The following is an 11430-nucleotide window of genomic DNA, read 5'->3' as shown; positions in this document are numbered from 1 at the left end:
AGTTATCCCTTATGGATGAATATTGAGGCTGTTTTCAAATTTTTCATTGATGGATGGTGGAGAACATTCTTATAACTAAATATCTGCTTGAATTCATGATTATTTATTCAGGCCAAAGGAGGGAGCATAAGTAAATGCATAGAGATGTGGGAGCAAATGGTGTGCACTGAAAACTGCTAGTATCAGGGATACTCAGAGGGTAGAAGGACAAGAGGGGTGAGCCTGTAAATAGATTGGGACCAGATTGTAAAAGACTGTGAATTTCACATTTATTCATCTAATCAGTCACTAAATATTTAGTTACTATCTGTTACAGGCCATGCACTGTTTTAGGCAATTTATTCACTTAGCGAACAAAAACAGAAAAAGATTCCTGCCCTGGGGGAGTTTACATTCTAGTGAAGAATGTAAACAAACAATAAAAGTAATAAACAAACTACAGAGACTGTTAGAAGGTAATAAGAAAAAAGGAAAGACAGAGTAGGCTAAAGGGGATGAGGAGTGCTGGGAGTGAAATTATGATATTATAGTAATATAATAATATGTTGTTCTAAATATCAATAATTAATATTAATATTGCACAATGCAATATTAAATAGAGTGACTGCTGCACTACAGAGTTTAAATTTATTCTAGGAATGAGGAATCACTGAGGTAGGCATTCATATATATTTATCATCATCTGTGCCATATCCACAAACTACCTGATACCTAATGGTTTCTTTAAATTGACTTACCTTTCCCTACCTAAATTTATTTTAAATGAAGCTCTATAACACCAACATAAGCAGAAACTCAGTATTACATGCCACAAAAGTCTAGAAGGGGATACTGGATGGTATCTCCAGCTGGCCTCTTCCCTTCATTACAGAGACTAGTTAGTATATAAGAACAATAACAACCAGCACTTTTAAAACTGCATGCTTATTACTTGACAGGTAACTTGGTATTTTTACATGCTGCAGATAATTAATTATATCTTCACAGTAACTATGCCACAGGTACCATTATGGTACCTATTTCTTTAGGAGGAAATTTGGGCAAGTGATTCACTCTCCCAAGCCTCAGCTTCCTCCTAAATAAATGGAGACAATAATGAGGATATATACACAGAACTCATACAATTCAACATCAAAAAAACAAACAACCTAATTTTAAAATGAGCAGAGGATCTGAATAGACATTTTTCCAAAGAAGACATATAGAAGGCCAACAAGTACATGAAAATTTTCTCAGCAGCACTAATTACCAGGGAAATGCAAATCAAAACCACAATGGGATATCACCTCACACCTGTCAGAATGGCTATTATCCAAAGAGACAACAAATAATAAGCATTGGTGAGGATGTGGAGAAAATGGAACCCTTACGCACTGTTGTGGGAATCTAAATTGGTGCAGCCACTGTGGGAAACAGTATGGAGGTTCCTCAAAAAATTAAAAGTAGAACTACCCTACAATTCAGCAATTCCACTTCTGGGTATTTTCCCCAAAGAAAACAAAAACACTGATTCAAAAATCTGTGCATCTCCATGTTCAATGCAACGTTATTCACACAGCCAAGACATGGAGGCAACCTAAGTGTTCGTCGGTAGATGAGTTGATAAAGAAGATGTGATATACATACACAATGGAATATTACTCAGCTATATAAAAAAAGAACGAAATCTTGCCATTTAGGAAAACATGGATGGACCTAGAGGGTATTGTACTAAGTGAAATAAGTCAGATAAGGACTACTGTACGATTTCACTTAGATGTGGAATCTCAAAAATAAATGAACAATCATAATAAAGCAGGAAAGAGTCCTAGATAAGGAGCACAGACATGTGGTTGCCAGAGGGGAAGGTGGGTTGGGAGGATGAGTAAAACAGGTACAGGAGACTAAGAGGTACAGACTTCCAGTTACAAATAAATGAGTCACAGGGAACTAACATAGTGTTCAGGCTCAATAATACTTCATTTTTTTTAAAGGGAAAATAACTTAAATGCCCCCAAATAAGGATCTAATTGAAGAAATCATAGTCAGGGTAAGATAGTAAGCAAACATACACATGTACTATGTACTTATAGCCTCTGGTCAGAATTTATATTGATATAAAAAACAAATTTTTAAATAAGTAAAACAAAAAATATGAAATTTTATACATTGCATGATCACAAAAAGTATTTCAAAAAGATAAATAGGAGAAAAGGCTGGAAGTACATCAAAATATTATTGATCACCTTTGAGAGTTAAGACTGTTAGCAAATTTTTAATCTTGTAGTTCTTTGGATTTCCCAAGTTTTCTATGAGTATTTACCATTAAAAGGAAATTTTTTAAAATAAAAAAGGCAATATAGGACAGAAGGGCCCATGGCTTCTGCTTACTCCATGTCATGCTTGGGAGAGATGGGAAGAGGGGACAGGAATAGAAGGGAATAGAAGCTCCCAGCTACATCATCCCCTGACCACTAACCCCCAAAATCCAATGACTGAGGTTAGAGCTAAATTACTGCTTTAAAATACTAAAAATAAAAAAATCCAAAAAATAAAATAAAATACAAACACCTTCCCTCAGAGTTAAATTTATTGGTCACTTTAATTTTCCTGCGAAGAACTTTAATCAGAATTTCCAAATTGATTATAGACTTGCTAGAATGGGAGTTTTGATTAGAAGATGGTAAGCAAATGAACCTCTGGGAGCACCGGGAGGGAAGGCTGGCACTTGGGCCGCTGGAGGGAAAGAGGCAACAGAAAGCAAAGTAGGAGAAAACTAAGGACAAACTCTCAACTTCAGTCATCTCTAATTCAAGTCCTTTGAGGGAAGAAACAGAATTTAAATACGATAAATAATACATCAGCAGAGAGATGGTGCCTAGTTTCCGTTAACATGATTAGTCTCTGAAAGCATAGTACTGCCATTCAACTTCCTGAGAAAAGAGCTTTGTTTCTTAAAAAAGGCCATTTTCGGGACTTCTCTGGTAGTCCAGTGGCTAAGGCTCCACACTCCCAGTGTAGGGGGCCTGGGGTTTGATCCCTGATCAGGGAAATAGATCCCATATACTACAACTAAGACCCAGTACAACCAAAAAAAAAAAAAAGAGGCCATTTTCATTCATGAAAAATAATATGGGACTTTGAACCACTCAGCCTAAGCATCTGAACCCGAGAGCTCTTTCCCTAGTTTCAGTTATCTTTTAACAGTGAGATTCCCATAAAATCACACAGATGAACCCAGGTTCTCTGAAAGGCTTACAAGCAAGAAAAGTTCAAGATAATGCAGTAACGTCGTCTTTCAGTATTGATTTATAAAGGGAAAGTAAGCCTTTGAATGGAGTGAACAGTATTTTTAAATAGTTTAGAGAAAATTAGAGACTGAAGAAAAGCTTATCATGGAAACAAACAAAAAAACCTAGGAGCAGAATGGTTTTATCTCTGACATTGAGCAAGCATTGCCTAATGACCCCCAGATGTGATATTAGCCCTCAAATGTGGTACTGAGTCCTGAGTCACAGAGGAAAACAATGTTGGATCTGCTTACTGCCGAACACTACATCTACAAACGGATAGATATCCCTAAAGGTAAGTAAGTACACTACCTCTGCTTTCACCATGTCGTAAAAGAGAGAGCAAAACCCTTGAGTTGATGGCCAAATGTGGTACTACATTTCTAGTACACAAATAGTTTCCTTCTCCGGCTCAACATTTGAGGAGTCCCAGACAAGACTCAGACAATCCTGGCACTTCTGCTGGAGTTCCTATTTGGTAAAGCGACATTAGCAAAGTGTGTTGCTTGGTAACATGGGCTCTATTAAACCCTTGGATCTTAGGTATGATGAAATAGACCAAGTACATCTATTTGGTTTGCTTTTTTCTTTCTTTCTTTCTTTCACCAAGATCCAAAGGCTGATACCGTGCTTCATAGCTTTCCCGGTATCCACAGCCCCCTGAACAACAGGACACTGGCAAATACTTATGAAAGTCAGACTCTCCTCCTGTCAGTGAGTGAGTGAGTTTGGGAGGCTACATACACATTAGTGTGCCACTGGGACTTTAGCAAGCCATAGCTTCTCTTTAACTGACTATGATTTATCTATGAATTTATCTTGAAGTTAACTAAAAGCAAGAAGTCACATGAAGCTATTCCTAAAGAAACTTAGAAGCCTCTGGAGAAAGTTAAGTCAGTTTATTTTCTAAGTCAAATAGGATTATCTTTTGAAGGAAGTATTCCCTTCAGCTGATCATCTTAAACAGTAATGAATAATTGTATTTGGCTAAATACCCAAACCCAAGATAAACAAGGTATATTCTTTGAAAGTAAATATAATCTGATGAGCATTTTTGATAGTTTTGATACTATAGTTTTTGTGTTTTTGTGTTTTGTGTTTTTATGTTTATTTAAACATAGTTAAACATATTTCCTCACTCTCATTGATGGCTTTCCTATCTCAAGCAACATTTAACACAACAAATCCTTTTGAAAATTAGGATTTCAAAATCAAACTATCATTTAAACAAACTACATACATGGGCCACATAAATGAACATGCATTGCTGGTGGGAATATAAAATGGTAAAATTACTTTGGAAAACAGATCAGCAATTTCTTACAAAGTTAAACATGCACTCACATAACATAGCAATCCTACTAGGTATTTACTCAAGAGAAATTAAAATACACATCTACACAAAAGCTTAAACACAAATATTCATAGCAGCTTTATTTGTAATAACCCATAACTGGAAACAACCCAGATATCCATCAAAATGTGAATGGATAAGCAAATTGTGCCATATACATACAACGAAACACAACTCAGCAATAAAAGAGATGAAGTACTGATCCAGGAAACAACATGAATGGATTTCAAGGACATTCTAAACAAAAGCAACTAGACACAAAAGAATATATACTGTATGATTTTATCCATATATATGAAATTCTATAAAAGAGAACTCTAACCTGTAGTGATGGAAAAAAGGAGATCAGTGGTAACCTGGAGCCAGTGGTAGCAGCAGAGGAAGATTAATGATGAAAGGTCAGTGGACATTTCCGTGGAAGTGGTCTATATCTTGACTGAAAGCTTAAAATAGGTAAAATTTATAGTAAGTATGTAAATTATATCTCAACTGAGTTGATTATTTTTCTTTTTCAAATTCTTTTCCCATTTAGGTTATTACAGAATATTGACTAGAGTTCACTGTACCATACACTAGTTTAAATAAAAACTCTTCAAAAGTTGAAAATTTAAAGATATATCTGCTTAGCAAGTGTAAGTAATAAGTATCCTGTGTAAACTGCAGACCAAGATGCAGTCTCTACAATTAGGAAACCACTCTCTTGAAAAAACTAAGCACACAGGAACATATGCATGGTAGAAGGCATTGAGCCAATGCTACTTAGAGCTGGAATATACAGTTTAACAGGTTCTTCTAAATAGTGCCTACCATATGGGGGAATGGCAAAAGGAATAAAAGGCAAAGGATTCACTAAGCTGGAAAGGAGACCAATATACACTAGGTTGGTTGGGAGTGCTCATGCGCTCAGCGCTCAGTCCCTCACTCGTGTCGGACTCTTTGTGACCCTATAGACTGTAGCCACTAGGCTCCTCTGTCCACTGGATTCTCCAGGCAAGAATACTGGAGTGGGTTGCCATGGTTGGGAGATCTGGGATCAGATTAAGGACAAGATATAATGTTCTACATCACTGTGAAGCCTGGCTTGTCACTGCCATCTTATGAAATGCATCTCAATAGAGAGGCCAATTAATCTGGATGAAGCTTGACTAATCTAAAAACTGATATCAAATGACTGAGACAAAGAGTAGAAAATGGTATGGGACAAGAGGGTCTTCAGATTCCTTGGCCAGACTACAGGGCACCTCTTGCCCTCACTATCAGTGTGGAAGCTCATTATCCTTTTGGTGTTTGGCAAACATTCTATTAAGGTTACAATAACTGCAAGAGATCTGATGAGGAATTGACCTAGAATATTTTATTCATCTATATAGCTTTAGAAATTAAAAGATGGGAAAAATAGATAATTGAGTATCTCTCATATACAGTCTTAGGATAGGATTCAGAGTACAGTCCTGTTGCACTGGGAAATAATCTGAAATTATTTTTTTAATCAGGGATCTAATAATATCACAAGTTTTTAGGAACTGATAATGAAATGTGAAAAACAAGAGTGGACTGTTGTAGTCATTTCTGGGTGCCACACTTGAAGGATATTGACAAATTGGAGGTTAATGGCCAGGATGGTGACAAGGCCTGGAAACCATCTCAGAGAAAAAAGACTAGAATGGAAACCTAGAGTAGAAAAGATCTGTGTGGACATGGTAGCTGTTGCCAAATATCTGAAAGTCTACACCTACGGGAGAGGTGATGCTGCTGCTAAGTCGCTCAGTCATGTCCGACTCTGTGAGATCCTATGGAACTGTAGCCCACCAGGCTCTTCTGTCCATGGGATTCTCCAGGTAAGAATACGGGGGTGGGTTGCCATGCCCTTCTCCAGGGGAGCTTCCCGATCCAGGGATTGAACCCGAGTCTCCTGCATTGCAGGCTGATTCTTTACCATCTGAGCCACTAGGGTAGAGATGATAGATAGACTTTGCCTATGTTTGTGGCATTCCCTATGACAAATTAAGACTAAAGATAGATGGAAGACTAAAGACTAATGGAAGATAGATTTCAGTTCAATATCTGGGGGAATATTTTTAATGAGCAGAACATTCAAACAGTTGAAAGGCTCTTTGACTCTCCTTCATTAAAAATTAAAATAGAAGTAAGTGAAGAGTCCCAGGTAGTGCTAGTGGTAAAGAACCCTCCTGCCAATGCATGGGGGCTTCCCAGGTGGTAGCATCTTACATCTCTTACACCTACCAATGCAGGAGGTGTAAGAGATGTGTGTTCGATCCCAGGGTTGGGAAGATCCCCTGGAGGATCCTCTGGAGGAGGGCACAGCAACCCACTCCAGTATTCTTACCTGGAGAATCCCATGGACAGAGGAGCCTGGCAGGTTACAGTCCATAGGGTTGCAGAGAGTTGACTGGACATGACTGAAGTGACTTAACATGCACACATGCAAGTGAAGAATCCAATAGTGATAAGGGAGCACTGATGCTCTTATCTTTTCCCTCACATTAGTCAGAACTGCATATGAATTTCTAAAACATATTTATCTTCTATTATCTCTTGATTACACAAGTAACAGATTTGCTATGTGAAAAAAATGAAAATACAGACAAGCAAAGAGAAACACAAATGAAAACAAAATCATGTATCTTCCACCTCCTAGAAATGTAAACATTTTGGCATATAGCCTTACAGACATTTTTCTGTTATAGATCCCTATAAAATATACACATATACTTTTTTTAAAATTTAAATTTATTTATTTTAATTGGAGGCTAATTACTTTACAATATTGTATTGGTTTTGCCATACATCAACATACCATTAATAACACTACTTTTTTACTTTACAATACAGTATAAACATTCTTAACAGGTACATCATTCTTAACAGATACAGAGATTTCCATGGAATGACTATACTGTAATTTGTTTACCCAAAGTTTCCCAGAGGACATTCTATATAACATTAGTTCTACAAGATGACCCTCAAAAAAATAGGACTTAGGTTAAATAGTTTAAAATGCCCCATACCATATTCCCTTTCTTGGGCTTTCACATGTTAAAGAAATGAATTAACTGAGTTCCCCAAACTTACTTGACCAGAGATTGTCCATGGCCTCCCCCTTCTTTAATTCTTCAGGACACTTACTTATATTTTATAAAACACTCTGATAAGTGCTGGCTTAACTGATACTTTAGTGTTAGACATTAGGTTTCTAGTTTTTACATAAAACTTGCCATTTTAACCATACTGAAGTATACAATTCAGCACATGTGTGCATGTGTGCTCAGTCATATCCAGCTCTTTGTGACCCCATGGACTGTAGCCTACCAGGCTCCTCTGTCCATGGAATTTTTCAGCAAGAATACTGAAGTGGGTTACCATTTCCTACTCCAGGGGATGTTCCCCGCCCAGGGATCGAACCTACATCTCTTGTGTTTCCTGCACTGGCAGGCAGATTCTTTACCAACAGTACTACCTGGGAAGCTTATATTCATAATTACATTCCCACTCTATATTTCCAAAGGTTTTTCATCATCTCAGTAAGTGGTGACATGCAATATTTATCCTTTTGTGTCTGGCTTATTTCACTTATAATGTTTCCAAGGTTCACCCATGTTGTAGCATGTGTCAGAACTTCATTCTTTTTTTGTGGCTGAATAATAGTTCATGGTATGGATATACCACATTTTATCCGTTCATCTGGTGATGGACGCACGTTGTTTCAACCTTTTGGCTATTATGAATGAATCATCCTGCAAGGAACACTGGCATACAAGTACCTGTTCAAGGCTTTGTTTTCAAGGAGTGGAATTATTGGATCATATGATAACTATGTGTTTAATATTTTGAGGAACTGATAAACTTTCCCACAGTTGCTGTGTCATTTTACATTCCAGTGAGAAATGTGCAAGGGTCCCATTTCTCCGCATCTCCACCAATACTTGTTACTTCCTGTCTTTTTTTTATTAGAGCCATCCTCATGTATGAAACGGAGAAAGCACTGGCGACCCACTCCAGTACTCTTGCCTGGAAACTCCCATGGACAGAGGAGCCTGGTGGGCTGCAGTCCATGGGGTCGCTAAGAGTCGGACATGACTGAGCGACTTCACTTTCATGCATTGGAGAAGGAAATGGCAACCCACTCCAGTGTTCTTAGAGAATCCCAGGGACGGGGGAGCCTGGTGAGCTGCCGTCTATGGGGTCGCACAGAGTCAGACACGGCTGACGTGACTTAGCAGCAGTAGCAATAGCATGTATGAAATGGCATCTCTTTGTGCTTTTGATTTGCACTTCCCTAATAACTAATAATGTTGAACATCTGTTCATGTGCTTATTGACCATCTGTATATCTTCTTTGGAGAAATGTCTATTCATAAAGTCCTTTGCCCATATTTTAATTGGGCTTTTTGTTGTTGAGCTATCAGAATTGCTTACATATTCAGGATTAAACCCATATCAGATATGATATACAAAATTTTGTTACACTACAGGTTGCCTTTTCACTGCCTTGATAATGTTCTTTGATTCACAAAAGTTCTTAATTTTTATAAAGTTCAATTTATTTTTCCTTTTGGTGCTATATCTAAGAATCCATTGCTAAATCCAGGGTCATAAATATTTACCCTCTTCTTTTTCTAAGTATTAAATGGTTTTGTTGTTGTTCAGTCACTAAGTTGTGTTCGACTCTTTATGACCCCATGGACTGCAGCACGCCAGGCTTCCCTGTCCTTCATCATCTCCAGGAGTTAGCTCAAACTCGTGTCCATTGAGTCAGTGATGCCATCCAACCATTTCATTCTCTGTTGCCCTCTTCTCCTCCTGCCCTCAATCCTTCCCGGCACCAGGGTCTTTTCCAACGAGTTAGCTCTTCGCATCAGGTGGCCAAAGTGTTGGAGCTTCAGCTTCAGCAACAGTCCTTCCAATGAATACTCAGGGTTGATTTCCTTTAGGATTGACTGGTTTGATCTCCTTGCTGTCCAAGGGACTTTCAAGAGTCTTCTCCAACACCACAATTCAAAAGCAGCAATTCTTCAGTGCTCAGCCTTCTTTATGGTCCAACTCTCATATATGTACCTGACTACTAGAAAAACCATAGCTTTGACTATATGGATCTTTGTCACTAAAGCGATGTCTCTGCTTTCTAATATGTTGTCTAGGTTTGTCATAGCTTTTCTTCCAAGGAACAAGCATCTTTTAATCTCATGGCTTGCAGTTGCCATCCACAGTGACTTTGGAGCCCAAGAAAATAAAATTTGCCACTGTTTCAATTTTTTCGCCTTCTATTTGCCATGAAGTGAGTGATGAGACTGGATGCTATGGTCTTCATTTTTTGAATGTTGAGTTTTAAGCCAGCTTTTTCACTCTCCTCTTTCACCCTCATTAAGAGGCTCTTAGTTTCTCTTCACTTTCTGCCATTAGAGTGGTATCATCTGCGTATCTGAAGTTGTTGATATTTCTCCCAGCAATCTTGATTCCAGCTTATGTTTCATCCAGCCTGGCATTTCAAATGGTGTACTCTGCATGTAAGTTAAATAAGCAGGGTGACAATATACAGCCTCGCTGTACGCCCTTCCAAATTTTGGAACCAGTTCATTGTTCTGTGTCCATTTCTCACTGTTGCTTCTAGATCTGCATACAGGTTTCTCAGGAGGCAGGTAAGGTGGTCTGGTATTCCCATCTCTTTAATACTTTTGCAGTTTGTTGTCATCCACAGTCAAAGGCTTTAGCATAGTCAATAAAGCAGAAACAGATGTTTTTCTGGAATTTCCTTGATTTCTCCATGATACAACAGATGTTGGCAATTTGATCTGTGGTTCCTCTGCTTTTTGTAAATCCAGCTTCTACATTTGGAAGTTCTCAGTTTATGTACTGTTGAAGCCTAACTTGAAGGATTCTGAACATTACCTTGCTAGCATGTGAAATTGAACAGTAGTTTAAACGTTCTTTGACATTGCCCTTATTTGGAATTGGAATGAAAACTGACATTTTCCAGTCCTGTGGCTGCTGGTGAGTTTTCCAAATTTGCTGGCATATTGAGTGCAACACTTTAACAGTATCATCTTTTAGGATTTGAAATTTCTCAACTGGAATTACATCACCTCTACTAGCTTTGTTCATAGTATTGCTTCCTAAGGACCACCTGATTTCACACTCCAGGATGTCTGGCTCTAGGTTAGTGACCACATCATCGTGGTTATCCGGATCATGAAGATCTTTTTTGTATAGTTCTTCTGTGTATTCTTGCCACCTCTTCTTAACATCTTCTGCTTCTGTTAGGTCCACACCATTTCTGTCCTTTATTGTGCCCATCTTTGCATGAAACGTTCCCTTGGTATCTCCAATTTTCTTGAAAAGATCTTTAGGTCTTAATATTTAGGTCATTGATCCATTTTGAGTTAATTTTTGTATATGGTATAAGGTAGGAGTCGAATTTCACTGTTTTGCACATGGATATTCAGTTGTCCCAGCCCAATTTGTTCAAAATGTTAGGTTTTCCAAAGTGACAAATAATGTTACAGTCAACATCTATTTCAACTTGTCCTATATATTCTCCTAAGAAAAATTCCTAGAAGAGTTGCTATATCAAAAGATGTGCACATTTGGGGGCTTCCCTGGTGGCTCAGTGGTAAAGAATCTGCTTGCCAATGCAAGAAATAAAGGTTCGATCCCTGGTCTGGGAATATCCCACATGCCACAGGACAACTGAGTCTGTGCACCACAACTACTGAGCCTGTACTATAGAGCCCAGGAGCTGCAACTACTGAAACCTGAATGCCCTAGAGCCTGTGCTCCGCAACAAGAGAA

The sequence above is a fragment of the Budorcas taxicolor genome, chromosome X (assembly GCF_023091745.1).
Source record: "Budorcas taxicolor isolate Tak-1 chromosome X, Takin1.1, whole genome shotgun sequence".
Classification (NCBI taxonomy): Eukaryota; Metazoa; Chordata; class Mammalia; order Artiodactyla; family Bovidae; genus Budorcas; species Budorcas taxicolor.
This window is presented reverse-complemented; position numbering follows the sequence as displayed.